This window comes from Trichoplusia ni, chromosome 15 (assembly GCF_003590095.1).
Source record: "Trichoplusia ni isolate ovarian cell line Hi5 chromosome 15, tn1, whole genome shotgun sequence".
Lineage (NCBI taxonomy): Eukaryota > Metazoa > Arthropoda > Insecta > Lepidoptera > Noctuidae > Trichoplusia > Trichoplusia ni.
The window spans coordinates 2,098,949-2,115,454 of NC_039492.1; the positions used below are offsets into that span (position 1 = coordinate 2,098,949).

Below are 16,506 nucleotides of genomic sequence, written 5' to 3' on the forward strand. Positions count from 1 at the left end.
CAAAAGCATAATCCTAATCATAATCATGCTACTAAGGGAAAGATGAATTCCCAACCGAGAGATGACTAAAATCTTGTCAAAAAAGAACTAAAAGATTTTTTATTATGTCATTGATTTTGGGCAAAGAACTACAACGTGATATAAACTCCTAAACATTAAGCACCTAATTTCGACCGTTATTAATTTAATACATAATTTAATATTAAGTTCGAAATAGAAAAACTCTTCTTGCATTAAATGCTTAATAGCACCACAATTAGAACAAAAAAGTCATCGCGTTCGATGGCTTATAAATAAACACCACAAGAAAATGATCACAAAGTAAAACCAAACAATGGCTAAACGATTCAACGCCTTCACAAAATCAATTAAACAATACAGGTTCTGTTTTAAAACAACATTATTTCTGTATAATTCTACCAAAGAGGACAGATAAAGTACTACCAGTGTACCAGTATTGCGTGTCAGAATTTAATGTCTCAATCAATAAAATATTGAGTTGTCTCAATCGCGTGCCGTCTGGATGATCTGACTGCATAAGCAAATGACTAAATTGTCTGATCGCCTGATATCGATAGCTATTTACTAACTTGGATTGGTGTCACGGAGTTTATTGAGTAAATTGTGATAATTACGCTATTGTTTTGTAATAGCACGGTTTTGTTACACAAGGTACGTCGCCACGTTCGATCCTCGCGTAGGACAAGTATTTGCGTGATCCGCGAAAACTTATTCTGAATCTATGTGATATGAAATGTCCGGGACACAAGTATTTGAAAAAAAATGTGTTGATTTATTCATGGTTGATTTTTAAAGACTTTGACTAACTCGCGACCCCGCTAGCGCGTCAACTGTATCTGTATTTTGTAGGCGATTCGTCTTTTCTGCATGGGAATGACATTTTAGAAAAGTGCAGCGTAAGAATTTGTGTTACGTTTAAAAAGTGCATGAAAAAGACCCGTTTGATGTAAAAAAAATAATTTGATTAGAAGGATTTTTTAATTACGTAATACAAATGTCTTACAACTCAATCATTGGATTAAAACAAAGCATAGTTCCCTAGTGTTTAACATTCGACATTTAGTACAAAAACGTCCACTTTAAAATTCAACCCCTAAACTCACAAATCGAATCACCATTCTCCATACATATATCCGAACCAAAAACTTCTTCCAAAACTTCTTATCCACGTTTTCCACTTACATTCTCGTGCGGTCTGCACAGTGTTCGCGAAACAACAACTGCTATAAATCCAACCTTTTGGCACAATGCGCACTATTGCGGATATTAATAAGCCGTCGTGCTGTGAATGGCCAGCTTTAGGCTCGTATGAGAACTGTACGGTTTGAATTAATACGTTTACTGTTAATTAGGTATTTGGTCTAAGTTTAATTAGTTTTATTTCTACCTATGTTTTCTATCCTTTGCTAAACGAATGAAATAATTTGCGAGTCTGCGTAAACGCCATTCGCAATCGACAAATATGATTGAGTCAAGTGTGAGTGAAACATGCTACACTGTTCACGGGCTCTGAATAAATAACCGAAAGGAATCAATCTGCAAAAAATGGTCATCCATCACATTTATGACCACTTGCCTTCGATCGTTACTTCAAGTATTTGTTGTTATATTGGCCACAGAAATAAATTGTCTGTGTAATCATCAGCATTGGTGGTTCAGCTATGGGCTTCCGTTTTACCCCTTTGAATAAGGTTCAAATAGACTCTGATAAATGACGACAGCTGAATTTCAAAATACCAGTATCTAATCCGACATATCCTTAATTTAATAACTGTAATCTGCTGTTAAAATTACAAATGTCATAAAACAGCTTCACTATACTTATCACGAGCTGTTGCCCGCGGGTCCGCCGATTGAAAATGATCCGACATAAAATCTTGGATAAAAACTATCCCAAAACTAACCAGGTTATAAAACTATCCATGTGACAAGCTTCGTCTATATCCGTTCACTGGTTTTTGGGTGAAAGAGTAACAAACATACAAACTTTCTCGCTTATAGTATTTAACCCTAATCTGCTGCTAAAATGACAAACATCATAAAGCAGCTTAACTATATTTATTATCATAAGCTTAGTATTTAATTTAAGAGAACGGGCATATATTTCTTTGTCATATAAAATGAACGAGAACGATCGTGGTGACTTCCAATCGTAAACTGCCGAGCGTGATCTAAATAGTGGCAGTTGTAAGTCTTGGATTCGTATTGCTGATGTTGTGTTTGATACTCGTTTATTAATTTTAAATATTTTTAGTTTGAGTTTGTGTTATCAGCCTTAATTGTACCTTGAGAGGAACCAATTTTGTCATAAAGTGGAAAAAATAATATTTCATTTGATTATATATATTGTAAGGGAAAACCTATGCTTTTAGACTTTTGTACCAAGTAGTTCACATACACTGCCAAATTAAAGGTTTCAAATCTCGATCCCAAGGAACGCACCAATTTAAGACTGTTGCGTGCGTTTTAGAATTAAAAATCACAGCTTCCGTGCTTCGGAAGGCACTTAAAATTTTGGTCCTGCGCCATGGCCTTTCTTCGGTTGTGTCGGATTGCCGTCCCATCACGCTAACAGAAAATGCATCTATGTTGGCGCAGACACTTGTGCTCTATAATCTGTCCCGCATAGCTCGCCGGCGACTTGCGACACTATCAGCTTGTTCTGAAAAAATTGGTCAGGACATTAAAAAAAACTTCACTTTATGTAATTTGAGTTTAAAATTTCAGCCGCAAATACATTACCCATAACAGCAACTGCATCAACAATAACAAGAGAAACACAAATATATTCGGCTGCTAGTTCGATAATAAATTGAATTTGAGTAGAGTGGTGTGCCAAGATCTAATTATATTACCCTTTGTTGTTCAGACCGGCCTATAACGACATGGTGTGTAATGAAAGAGGTCGAATGACGGGACCGCAATGCGAATGCTCGTCGAATAACATGTTTATTATTTGTTGATTGATTTATACGAATTGATCTCCTAGTCTCCTGTAAATGTGTTTAATGCTCCCACTAAATGGTTATTTTATGGATGTTTTGGAATTTTTTTTTATGGTATGTCATAGTTTTAGTGCGTTTGTCATGTGCAAGGGTGGAGGGATTTGATCGGAGACAAATGGTTTTTGAAAAAGTTTAGGTCAGATATGATAATGATTCATGCTGATTTACTTCATGCTCACTCTATCAGTGTAGAGTTGTGCTTTCATCATAAAAAAAGTGCAATAATGAGCTTTGAAAGTGAGAAAAAACGGCCGTTCCACATCCAGATTGAAGGACTTTTCTAAAAAGCAGATAAGAAGACTTTGAAGATAAGCACTGCTCTGATCCGGAAGCTATACGCGATGAATTGAAACCATGCTCGCCTTGTGCTAAAACTTACGACTTGTGAGAAAACCAGAACGAGTTTTATCACATGCTCGCATTGTGCGCGAACGCTTAGTAAAAAGATCGGCTATATAACCATGGGTAAAGAGTGTAAAATGTTTGCCAAATCTAATTTGACCTTCAAAAAGTGTTACTTAGTAACCTACTTTGAATAAATGACTTGATTTTGATAGGCCATGCACGATAATACTAACGGCAGATGTAATCTTAAAACAATCGTAGAGTGGTATATTATTATATCATTGCAGGTAATGACTGTTATTAGTTAAATTGCATTTATCGGGATACCGGAGCTAGTTCCGGACCCAAACGTCGTCTTTTATAATTTTTAAACGACTCCCACAATAAGGGATTTCATTCTTGTGTCACAAACATTCGAGTCACAAAGACATTCAGACTCAGGATAAGCGTTCGTGGGTCACACAAAACTTGTCCTACGCGGCGATCGACCCCGCGACACGTCACTCACAATGGGTTCGGTGGTTACCACGACTATTTAGCCGAGTGTAATGAAATAAAATTCAGAATAGTAATTTACTTATCTATTATAACAGAAACAACTAACAAAACGGCCGTCACGTAAAGTCCTAAGTAAAGATGATATCACTTATAAAATAACACCTAAAGTAAAATAACCCAAAGACGGTGCGAATTAAAATTATGAAATACGTTTATCTCCAGTCCGTTTTCACTCGTTCAAACAGTCGACCCTTCGGAAAGGGTTCCAGATAGGCCGGGGAGATACCTCGGTAATACCAATGAATGAATAATCCACTGGAACCCAGTATTTTTCAGGATTTCAGTACATATTTTATGATGCGTAACCCGCAATTAGAATGTATCGCTAATTTGGTTGGAGTGAATTTTCCTTCAAATCTGGAGTTTTCTGTAACTCCTTTGTACAAAAAAAATAAATTAAAGCAGATTAAATGCGCGACAGAATCGCGACATAGAGAGTCCCGCAAATAGGCTATGGAAAAAGAGAATCGTTTGTCTCTCGTCCCCATTCAAATTCATGACCGTAGCAACTGTTGCTTAACTTTGATTTTTTTTTTTTGTATTTGTTGTTATCGCGGCAACGGAAACACATCATAAAGTACCAATCGTCTAGCTATTACAGTTAATGACTTAAAACCCGGTGATAGACAGGTTATAATATGCTTCCCTTTTACCATTTGAGTACAGAACCCTAAAAACGAAAGAAATCTAAGACGTTTTTACAGCGACACCTCGATTAATCGTCCAGACAAATCGCACGACAGACGATGTACGACTACAAATCGCATCTCACACCCGTACTTCCTCGTTCTATTTGCGTACTAATAGCGCTGTCTAACCTTTAATTTATAATAGGTGTAAATTAACAGCGACGATTTGTGCTAGACGCCGTCTGGTCATTTTATTAACAATTTAATGTATTTCTTTATTATTTATACGTCATATTTGTTATTGCTTTGGATTATTCGCAGTCGAAAGACTTTTATTTGATTGGTCGTTTCTTGTGTCGTGTGTTATCGAAGTAAGTGATCATTATATAAGAACTATCTTAAGTGTTGCTCTCCTAGACAGATACTTTCGTTGTGATTAGGGGTAACAACTGCGCGGATAGTCGACTGGTTGAGGTCACCAGGCCACACCCTCTGCACGGCGTATTGCGGGTTCGATCCTGTCGTGTAAGACAAACGCTTGGGTGATCAACGAAGACTGTCCTGAGTTCGGGTGTCTTTTCCTCTTGAATTGAATGTTTGTGAACCCTCGCGCAACAGAGATCAATACAATAGTGCGTAAGTTTATTCTTAAAAAAGCGATAGTAGAACGTGAGAACGTCATTTAAATACGTTGTCACGTTAATTAATAATAACTTAAATTTTTGATACTTTTGATACTATTATTTAATTAAGACATTGCTAGGCAGAGCTTTTAGTCAAAATAGAATCTGATATTAAAATCACAAATTAAAAAACAATTCCGTCAGTTACCTATCTAATGCACAAGCATTGTTACATGTTCATTTGATTATAACGTCAATCACGTATATAATCCTACGATTCGATTCATGTATGTATAGTAATAATGTATGAAGCTATGCAACAGCAAATATACGGTAATTGACAGATGATTATTGGTAAATTAATGAAGATTGGCAAGGTTAATCAAAGGTTAAACAGTTGGGAAAAGAGAGCCTCAGATCGAATGGGAAAAATAAAAGTTAGGCTTACAATTTAGGTCACACACACATACGTTCTTTCTCTTCCTACTTGTGGTTGAATAGTTGAGCAAAACAATCAGCCAGAGTGTCTTTTAAGTTGGGTTTCTGACTAAAAATCGAATAGATTTACATATAATATTAGATGGGTATTTTTTCTTATATAGCGTAAACAAAACACAGACACACTTATTAAAAACTCCTAAATTACAACTGTGATTGTAAAAGCAAGAAGCCGCTACGCTGAATATAGTCGGCCATCTTGCTTCCACAAAATCAACAATTTAACTTAAAGAGTTGAGATCGAGAACGATGTAATAATATCGTTCATTTATCTCGCCTTTAGAGAAACTTGGACTGAATTCTGCCCTCGGAAGCCTCATTGATATTGGTAATTCGATACCACCGTGGAGAAATCAAGTTCGGAACTATGGTAATTGTTACCCTCTGGAGGTACCGTTCTGGATCGCTAACTGCAAGTCTAATTGTGTTTCTTTATCTGTACTTTTAAGAGAGATATTTATTTGATGACTCCTAAAATGGTATATTGTAGGGATATTTGAGTCTTAGTCAAATAATGGGAACATCTTTCTTAGTTCAAAAATTAAAATCACATTTTGGCTGTGCATTCTTTTGGTATGCACACACTCAAATTAGGTACATCTTTGTCAGTTCAGAAATTAAAATCACATTTTGGCTGTGCATTCTTTTGGTCTACACACCTCTCAAATTGTCACAATGTATGAACAAATATGAAGTTTAAAATATTAATCTTGTGATACACAATTCATTCCATCATCAAAGGCTTAATAAACAATAATTATCAAAGCGTATTCGTCTTAATTATTAATAAATAAACAGCTAAATTGTTTACTTGTCATTTAGTTGACTCGGTTGACCGAGTTGGCACGTCGGCCGGCGTCTGCACCGCATGGAGAACACAATTGATTCTGACGTGCGTGGCTATTGAAGCACGCAGCTCTCCTTAGAAAATCATAAAAGAAAATCGAAGAAAATTCTGCGAACTCAGTCCGTCGCAAACAGACTCTATTTTTTTAATCTTTCTTTCTTTAAAAACAAACAACTTCCGTATTAAGGAATATTATCCTTATGTCGCGGGAGGTTTAATGATTAATTATTAATGGGAAATGCACAAAGACATACACACTCAGGTCAAGCATTACGTTGTGACCACCACACGGTTATCCTTCTTGTATTGACAGTTAGTAAATTTTAAAGATTAAGTCGGTGATGCCAGTTTTATACTTACGTGTAATCAATAATGTATTGTCATGTTAGAATAGACTACATTAAGCTGAAGAAAGTTTTATTGCATTATCTTTTGATATATTTCATTTGATGTTTCTTTCATATCACCTATGCGTAATTCATATACCTAAACCATTAAATCACGCTATAATTCTTTAAACTTGAATATATTGGACCTATACAATTTGCCTTCAAATATAAGGGATTAAATTGGCATAACGATTTCATGCAGTTCAATAATCCCAAACGACTCAATACTATATTGATTTAGACGGTTAAATGTCTGTCGAAGGCAGGCACGCTATTTATTGCTTAGTATTAAAATGTTCAAATAATTTATTTGTACGAATGAGCTTCGGATTCAGTTATGTTGATAAAAAAGTCTGTGGTGACCTCAAGTTATATCAACGTAGTATTTTGAGAAAAAGTTTATTAATAGTATTTTTTATAACTTTTGAGAGAATGTTTAATCGAAATTGTCGACACAAATTTGCTTAAAATACAATTAGAAACAGCCTTATATCAAAACTGCCAAATTAATTTTGGAGACTAGCTGCATCCACCTTGACGAAAACTCCAACATATGCAATCACAAAATATCAGTGTTAACAAACGATCCCAAGTAGAATTACCAAAAACTATAAGATATAAAGCAAAACTCTATGAATATAAAATGAAATAGGTACCTGACATAAAATTCCCAAATCTTTGTCCGCTCATTAAATTCTATCCCTTTGAAAAGGGCACTTTAGATCACATTGCCGATACCACCATAATTTCAATAAACGTCTATTGCAGTCGACCGAAACGATTCTGGAGGACTACCACTACCTGGTAAAGTAATACTAGTGCCTTTGTGGAAGAGAGATACCACTCTACGCCATGTAGAGCGCGGTTTCGCTTTCACCTTTGATGCTGACTCTAAGAGATGGAAGTAGGGCTCCCAGTCCTTCATTTGATCTTATCGAGCGGAGTGCTATTTTAGATTCAAACTTTTTGGAGTTTTTTACGGAGATTTTACGAGATGACGACGTTATTGTGTAGAAAGTAGAGTATACACTATACGGCATTTGGTCCCAAAGTTTGTAATTTTTGTGATGATTTCCAATAATTAAATGTAGAGTTCAAATAATGTAATTTTTATATGTTTTCTAATACTTAATGTAGACTGCCAAACATGGTAATGAATGAATACTGTACAAGAGCTCTAAAAGCAATACAGTTGACATATATCTTTATTATTTTCCTTTGAGTAACAAACTCTCAAAAAACAGTAATTAAAACCGTAACAATTTTAGACAACCTTGTACCATGTTACCTAAAGTTTTGAACAGAAAATAAGAATTCATTTAAGTGCTTATCTCAGTTCGAAGCGAAAACTTTCTAATTGAGATTATCACGCGAAAATAAAGCTTAGTCAGACAAAGTTGTGTACTGTATAACCTTGTGAACAGTGATGTTTCATTTAACAGCATTTTAACAGAACGCTTGGCATTGCATGATGCTGTTTCTTGCATGAATTAATCTTTTTTATTGTTGAAACGTTTTCGCTAATATTTATATCAGAGGACGATAGATTCTTAGTGATGTAGGATAATAAAAATTGTAAGTAGGCATATATCATCGTCTAATTGAAATAAAACCCTCTCGCGTTAAGGAGAGTCAAATGGGAATCAATAATTAACGGAATTAGGAAATACAAATTAAACAAGAACTAAATCAAAATAATTTCAGTAAATTCGATAAAATCATAAGTTAAACTATTGATCGGTCCAAATCAAAATCCTGAACGTGCTCAACTTCTCACTTTAGAATAGAAACCGGTTTGAAATATATTTAACTCTAACAGTCTAACTTAATGAAAACTATCCCTTCTCAGAATGTTGGCACATTATTGAAACTTGCCTGAAATTGACAGAAGCCTTAAATTCAACTACTGATTGCCTTCGGGGTTATCATTAGAACCTAATAACTTTTGATATTGACCCTTATGTAAGGGACTTTAATTGAGATAGGGCGATGGCTGGCCCTATTTTCGGTGTTGCACTGAATTCTTAATAAGTATTGAAGGCTGAAATTCACCGCAAATTGTAAGAAACAATTTAATTGTATTTATTTGTTACAGTATGTTTCTGTTTTTTCGGATCTGATTTCTGATTAGAAAACGGCGCGAAGAAAAATAGAGACGTTTTTATCCAGCGTTTTTAGTTAGAAACAATAATAATTTCACTAAATATTTGTAGCTTAGTAAATAAAACGTGACAGCTTTCTGCTGATGTAGTAAGTTTTGTGAAGCAAAAACCTTCATAAAACATTTCTTTCAACCCAAAACAAAATATAGAACCGCAGAAAATTAGAAATATTTTCTAGAGTTTTGTAGAATCAATAAGAAATTTAATCCTACAATGGAATCCGATAGTCTCCGAACTCCAAACAACTTTTGTTTCCTTTTTTTCTTTCTCATTTCGGATTCCCGGAGTCCGGAGAGCTTTTGAAGAATGCCGGGATCGATATTAGGGCCTCTTATTAGTTTTTTTACTGAGAACTTTTCAATTACGCGATAATTAAGCGGAATATTTAATTTACCTACCTGTTTATAAATAGTAGAGTATTTCTTTTCATATTTCCCGATTCATTTCTTACTATTTTAAAATACATGTCACGCTCAATTTTTTCAAGATTTTAATAATGTAATAAAAATAATGTCCTTACAAAGGCGAATCAAACTAATAAAAAACCACCACCTTCTTAAACCGACCTAGCTATTCCTACCGTTTAAACAGTCCTGATAAAATACCTACTTACTACTACACAGTAATTTTCAATCCATAACAACATCGCCAAAGTGACTACACCATGTACAGCTGGTATTACAAGAAGATGAATGTTCAGGCTCTACTTGGCAATTTAACTTGGCATGCGGCCATAGCAAGCCAAGGATCCTTTGATAATACCTCGAGGTGGTTAAGTACAACTCTGTAACTCCCACGAGAGTAATCATGTCGTGGACTGAGGTATAAATCTGTTGAAAGGTGGAAAAAGTCTCGATGGAACTGTTTTTGTACAAATTTTACTTAGGTTCTTGGTAAAAAGACAACGTGAACCACCGATTCGTAACGATTTAAGTATCTAAGTGAGTACTGCTTTTTATGCTTAAATGTTCATGCTTAAGCGCTGGGGACTATTATCATTGTGTATTGGAGTTCCTTTAATATTAAGGTCCGTAGGCTATCGTAAATACAGAATAATTGAGAACCTACTTCTATTTAAAGTTGACAAATTAATACCATCAAGGAGTTGAAATTAAAAAAAAAACCTCAAAACGACGTAATAAGTTAAAAATGTGCAATGTCTTCCAACTTAAGTTGTCATTAAACACTGAGGGTAGAGTGTGTAGGTAGAGTCACTTATCATGACTTATAAATAGTTGTAGACAAACGTTTCTCAAACTGAAAAACAAAAGAAATTACTGACTTAGAAGTCAGTGCTAGAGCGCTGCCAAGGAATATTTAAATTTCTCTCCTAATTTCAACCAGCCAGTTCAGGCAACAATATTAAACCGACAATATAATACGAGTGAAATTTGTCGCCAATAGTTAGCCAGTTTCCAACAATTAATTCGGATTGTATGGATGACAGGATAGATTTATTGCTCGACGATATTAAAAACTAATTTCGGAGCCGACTCTACTCGCGTGACGTTTGAAAATGATTAAGTGCCCTTATTCGGGGTAATTTTTATGGTGTTTTTTTGGCTAAACAAGCTCTATGTACCATGTAAGTTTACTGTGTCAAAAGGCGATTTGATATTAGACTGATGTGAATTATAGAAAAATATTTTACTTGTGATACTTTTTATTCATGTGGCTAGAAAATTAAATAACGTTTAGTGTTTCCTTGTTTTTTTGACATACGGTAGAAGCCTTTCAATTTCTTGGTAAGATATTTTTATGCATTTCAAATTAAAGGAGTAATATTTTTTGAAAAAGATTTAAGTATTTAAAAATTGCAGTGTATTTAACCGTCAAGAAAACAGATTTTACCAAAAATTAACAGCTTTGCCGACTACACACAAATAAAATACGCTAACAAAATTACAAATTAACAGTACCTCGCACACTTCTTATACAATAAAGGGAAAACCTTCCTTATTTCAGGCGCCTGAAACTCGTAGAACGTGTTGCGACAAGATCTTGTGTTACAAACTTCACAACTTGTTCTCAACTTTCTGATTACATTAAATAGGTGTACTTAGTTTTATTTTATGATATTTTTCACTTGGAAACTTTGTTACATTAGAAATTTCGAGGTCTTTTTGTGTATTTTGGGTTACGTAATTTGAGTATTCTAGCATGAGTGAGTGGTTTTTCTTTAATTATCCAGATTTTTTTTGAAAAGAAGAGCAAAAAAGAAAATAAATTTAAAAATGCTCAGGCGTTGACTTAAAAATTTACTCTAAAATTATTAAAGATTTATTTTTAAATTAAGTAACTTAACTCTATATTAAAGTAAAAACCATAACAAACTAAAATGTTCCTTATTGACATAGGAAACTTATCTAAACTCCAACATGAGACCCAATTTTGACCCTATATGTAAATTCCTAGTCGATATGAGTATACATTCTACTAAAGTCTGGCATCTGGCTAATCTAGGCAAAGTGCCTTTAGGACCCTAAGTCACATTCAATCTTGATTGAAATTGACAAGATAAGTTTTGTAGAACATTCTGGAAAAACCCTACTCTATATAAATGAGTTTTGAACTAATGTAAGAAGGTTTCACATGTGCTTATTAATATCGAATATACGAAGTTATTTTGTTACGGTTAAGTATCATGTTGTCTCTGTCTCTCATAGGTGTAGAGAAGAGACAGATAGATAATTCACTTTTTCTATTAGTTTATGTCTTAGTTGATAATCGAGGACGTTTAGACTAAGGCACCACATTATAACATCTCCTCTGCCTAGGCTAAACACAAAATCTGCCTCGGATTCCCGACGTCACTTTGATGTAAGGTAACGTGCCGAACCAAAAATAATTCTTGGACTTTCTTAGTTCTGTAGAGAATAATGTTTAAGCCTTCCTCTCACTATATTTCTATATTTTCCTGTCCACGCAAAAGTTGTATAGCTATTAGTGATAAAACTGCCTTACCCTCTCTCTCCATTTAATTAATTTAACGAATGACATTCTGTGGTTTACAATAAAGAATATTCTATTCTAACAACCTGATGTAATACGACGCCTTCTCGAATTATTTTTCAAGTCTTTTACGATAAATACTATTCAACGTGTGAGGTTTGAAAACCAGTATAAGTCTACTGGAGTAGAAATCGTTAATATGGCATTCGATTCCAACGCTCTCTGGTTCAATATTAAAAATTCTGCACATTTGTAAGGTTGGGTATACACAGGTGGAGTAACTATTACCTGTTCAATCATGTTAACCGATCAAGTGTAGAAAAACGCAGCAAATCGACCTTAAAGTTATTTAAATAAGGGATTTGTTCTCTCTTCTACTAATACGAGTAGAGTACGGGTTTTAATTGATTTTAATAGTAATGAAAAAATAATTTTCATACCAAATTTTTCATGTTAATTATTACGTGAGTTTACTATGTTCTTCTTTGGTAATAGTTAACCCTTCAAAATAAATTAATTCTGTATTTTTTTCATTTCAGGTAAGATTTAAAGGAGTTTTAAGGAAGCATCAAGGAGAAAGCTTTGATGATTGACGAAAAATAAAAAGGTGACGTCATTATGACGTCGTGATGTAAAAGTGTTACATCGTAGTGAGGCTTATAACACCAACCCTTTACCTGCGTCCTATATACTCCGACCACGGCCACTCTATCAAGAGCATAACAAATGTCAAGAATAATGAAACAAGTAACAAATTTTAACACATCCTGCGATTTCCCCTAATCCTAAACTAGTCTGCCTACAGCCTAACGTAGGTAATCTGGATGTGTGTAACCATCCCCTAGGGTCGGCAGCAGATCTGTCGCGTCCTACCAGTAACGTACCTAGTTATATCAACAGTTAGTATATCGCCCAAGGGAGAACCAGGGTAAATAAACTAGATGTTTTCAAGTTGTTTTAAAAGGTTTTTGAATTAACTTTTGTTATGTAGGTGTGAAGGGAGTTGATCGTTATTGAGGTTAAAAATGTAAAAGGTAATTTTTAGGTATCCTTGCGGTACGCATTACATAACTGCTAGTTAAAATTAATAGATTTAAAAATCTAAAATCCATAATCGCTCCAGTCGATTTTGTAGTTGTTAATAGCAAAGTCATCGAGTTTGAAGCAATCCTGAAAATCTCACCATATCGGAAGGGCCTATAAATTGAGTTGCAAAAATCCAACTGGAACGCATATTAACAAACAAGAAAAGTGAGTATATTAAAACGTGGGAAAATATTACAGGACAGTTTTCACGTTTACGAAAATACGAGGCATACAGGTATGGCAAGACCATTATGCTTGAAAGTAAAAATCGACACCATATGTCTATTTCTAACCCACATTTCTTTCCAAAAATAACGTTTGGAACTCCATTATAATCCTAACAAAATCTATACATCACTTCCTCTACCAAGATTTCTTAAATCATTTCAATTGCTATCTTTGAAGCGAGACGGCAATATACCGCGTTTATTGACATCTCTCTCGCACATGAACAAGAGCCTCGATCCAAAACCTAGTAGCGAAAGTACAGAGTAAGTTCCAAGCATAATTCACACCGTAAAAATACCGTTAGTGACCGCAAACGGTGTAATTGCGACCGTCTATCAATTTTTATTACGTGGTTGCGTGAGGCGATATCATCGCGACCCGCACTTTGGGGGTAGACAGGACTCTGTAAACATATAAAGGATGTTGTTAATGCCTTTAGTGTTCCGTCATTTAAGATTTTGAGTGAATAATGTGGATTCAGTAGGAAACTGTTGATGGAAGTTTTTTTTGTTGATTTTAGGAATACAGTTTATGGGTTGTTTTGAAGGTGAATTTAATTGGGTCTTTCGTTTTCAATAATTCAGTATAGTGGCTTTTACTGCTCTACCAAAGGTTGTGGGTTCGATTCCCACCCAAAATAAGTGTTTGAGTGATGAGGGCAATCGTTTTTCTTTTGTCTCTGGGTGTACTTTATGTACATTATGTATTTAGAAATGTATAATTATGTTCATCAGCTGTCTAGTTCTCCGTATACAAACTCTGCTTAGTGTGAGATAAGGTGGCATAAGAAAGATGTGAAATATATTATTTTAGCTCATGGGCTGGAAGGCTAATATTAAGACTATTTTAAATGTTATCTTTTTATTCTAGTATTCCTAAGTATCTCCGACAACCCATGCATAAGTGAAGGAGATGTTATAGGGGTGCATGCTCGTATCTTCGTAGCAGCGGCGTAGCATCGTAGCACGTAGCAGCGTGGTTTATGATAACCCCTAAGGGAAAAGGGATGTTTTGAATGTATGAATGAATATCATTCCCAATGTTGTATTTATATATCTAAGTTTTTTTTTATATTAATAAATATCTTTAATAAAATTAGTGTTAAGGTCTGATTCTATCATAGTTTATTATTCTTTAAATAAATTAAAAATACATACTTTGTGGTATATTGTTTCAAACTTTTATTTTTATATACAAATTATTTTTTAATGCAAACTACTCAATCTAATCTGTTATAGAAGTTTTCAATTTAATAGGAATTTTAAATCCCGATTTCAAATTAAAAACAACAAAGAGATTGACCTTCGATCAGTACCCTATTATTTAGTCATTATTATTATAGTAGCCTTTTATGAGACTTGTAAGCATACTATTAGAGCTATAAATATCAATGAACCATGAAAGCATGTAATATGAATAAAATCAATTTCACAACACTTAAGGCTTACAAGAAAATGATTTAATCCAATCCATTATGTCAGAGTGATGCTTATGAAGCGATCACACAGAAACCTTCGGAACTTCGGTACTAATGTACGGAGAATGCCGCCCTTCGTCACGCGCCGCCCGCCCAGCGACGGTGTTGCCAACACGCGTAGGCCTGGAGTTTCGTGGGGAAATGTAACGGTGGAACGAATTTGCATTTGTTGGAATCATTTGAAGTATATTTTGATTGATTTGGAAAGAAGGTATATTTTTCAGTTGCTTAAATGTTCGAACTAAATAAAGGACTAAATTTGAGTCCGCCTAAAGAATATATAAATATAGAAAAACCACATTAAGTCCTCAAAGATGCACTTCGATATTTTACAAACAATTGTTATAATGAATAACTGGTGATTGTAATATACACCTTAAATTCGGGACTTTCTTTCAGTGGTGAAAATTTAAATATGTTATAATAGTCGAATGGCAGATACAATATTATGCTTATGACCAAATTTTTTTATGATAGTCAGTTTTTCTATCTCATTTAACTTTGACTTAAATGTAACAATAAATATTTAGATAACATATGCACACCCAAGAGTCATACGAAGAAAACCATATCAACAATTTATAACAACATACTAAGATACAATACCTCCCAAGCAATGAAAAGGTTCGACAATGAAAATCCACGATGCATAAACAAAACATGTCCCAACTTAAAATATAAGCACTCACAATCAGAGCTACGAACGAAAACAAAAAAAAAAACATTTCCCGCTCTGCTAGGGCTTACTTAGCTTACTTAGTTGACAATAACAGCAAGCGTTGGCAACATTGCCGCCCGCCTCACAGTAGCCGCCTAGCCGCCGCCTTGGGCGCACGTCCGTACACCGCGAGTTAGTGATAACAACGTGTTAAAACGTGTTTGTGGGTTACTCTGAGTGTCTTCTCCAGATTATCAAAAACATCAAGGTATGGTCTTTTAATATTGCTTTTCATTCGACTCTACATTTCGTTACGGAATTCTGTATTAACATTTTTGAGGGAGACTTTTTTGTTTACATAGGTCGGTATTGTTTTTGTCCTTTCCACGACAGTGAATATTCTTAGAAATATAATTAAGAATGTCAAAAGAGAATAAAACGCTACGTCAATAGCTTAATTTAAGTTAGAAAAACACAATTCTTTGTCCTCACTTAGCGTAACTAAGCACTCGAAATAATTAACTTAATGGTGGCAGAAAGTTCATAAATTTAAGACCAAGTGTTATATATTGCAGGTAGTTTTAAGTTTTAAAGTTATGTCTCGAGTTGTTTTCCGATTCTTATCGGGTCAATGACCTGATATTTTATAGTCTGCCTGCTGCCGGCGTTGCAATATCACGCTCAGTAAGAGCTGTTTACTTGTAATTGCGTTTTCTTTATTTACTTGAACACTGCCTTAGAGAACTGGACAGTTTAATGACAATACAATAGAGATTATATTGTATCTTAAGAGTAAGATACTTTTAAGGGACTCAATTATACATTTATTAAGTTATCTTTACTAATAGATGAAAATTACACAGTTTGATGTAAGAACATATAGGTAGACATTCAATTTCATTATTATAGACCACAAAAAGGCTAATAAATGATACTAAATTGAAAATGTAAGTTCTGTTACTCTAAATCCACATCACTTAACGTTCACTTTATTTAACTAAATGTCTAGTACTCGTTGTATTATTGTT

General features: G+C 34.4%; 1 protein-coding gene across 3 annotated transcripts in view; it reads left to right on the forward strand.

Moving 5' to 3' along the window:
* The window catches only part of LOC113501540 (RNA pseudouridylate synthase domain-containing protein 2-like), a 388,829-nt gene that overhangs the window by 102,047 nt on the left and 270,276 nt on the right, over positions 1–16,506 (forward strand). The window contains exon 1 of one of the 3 annotated variants that reach the window (XM_026882726.1): positions 15,617–15,746. The exons of the other annotated variants lie outside the window; for them this stretch is intronic. The gene's annotated coding sequence lies outside the window, so the exon portion shown is untranslated. Of the gene's footprint in view, positions 1–15,616; positions 15,747–16,506 lie in introns of those variants that run through there. 3 annotated transcript variants of the gene reach the window in all.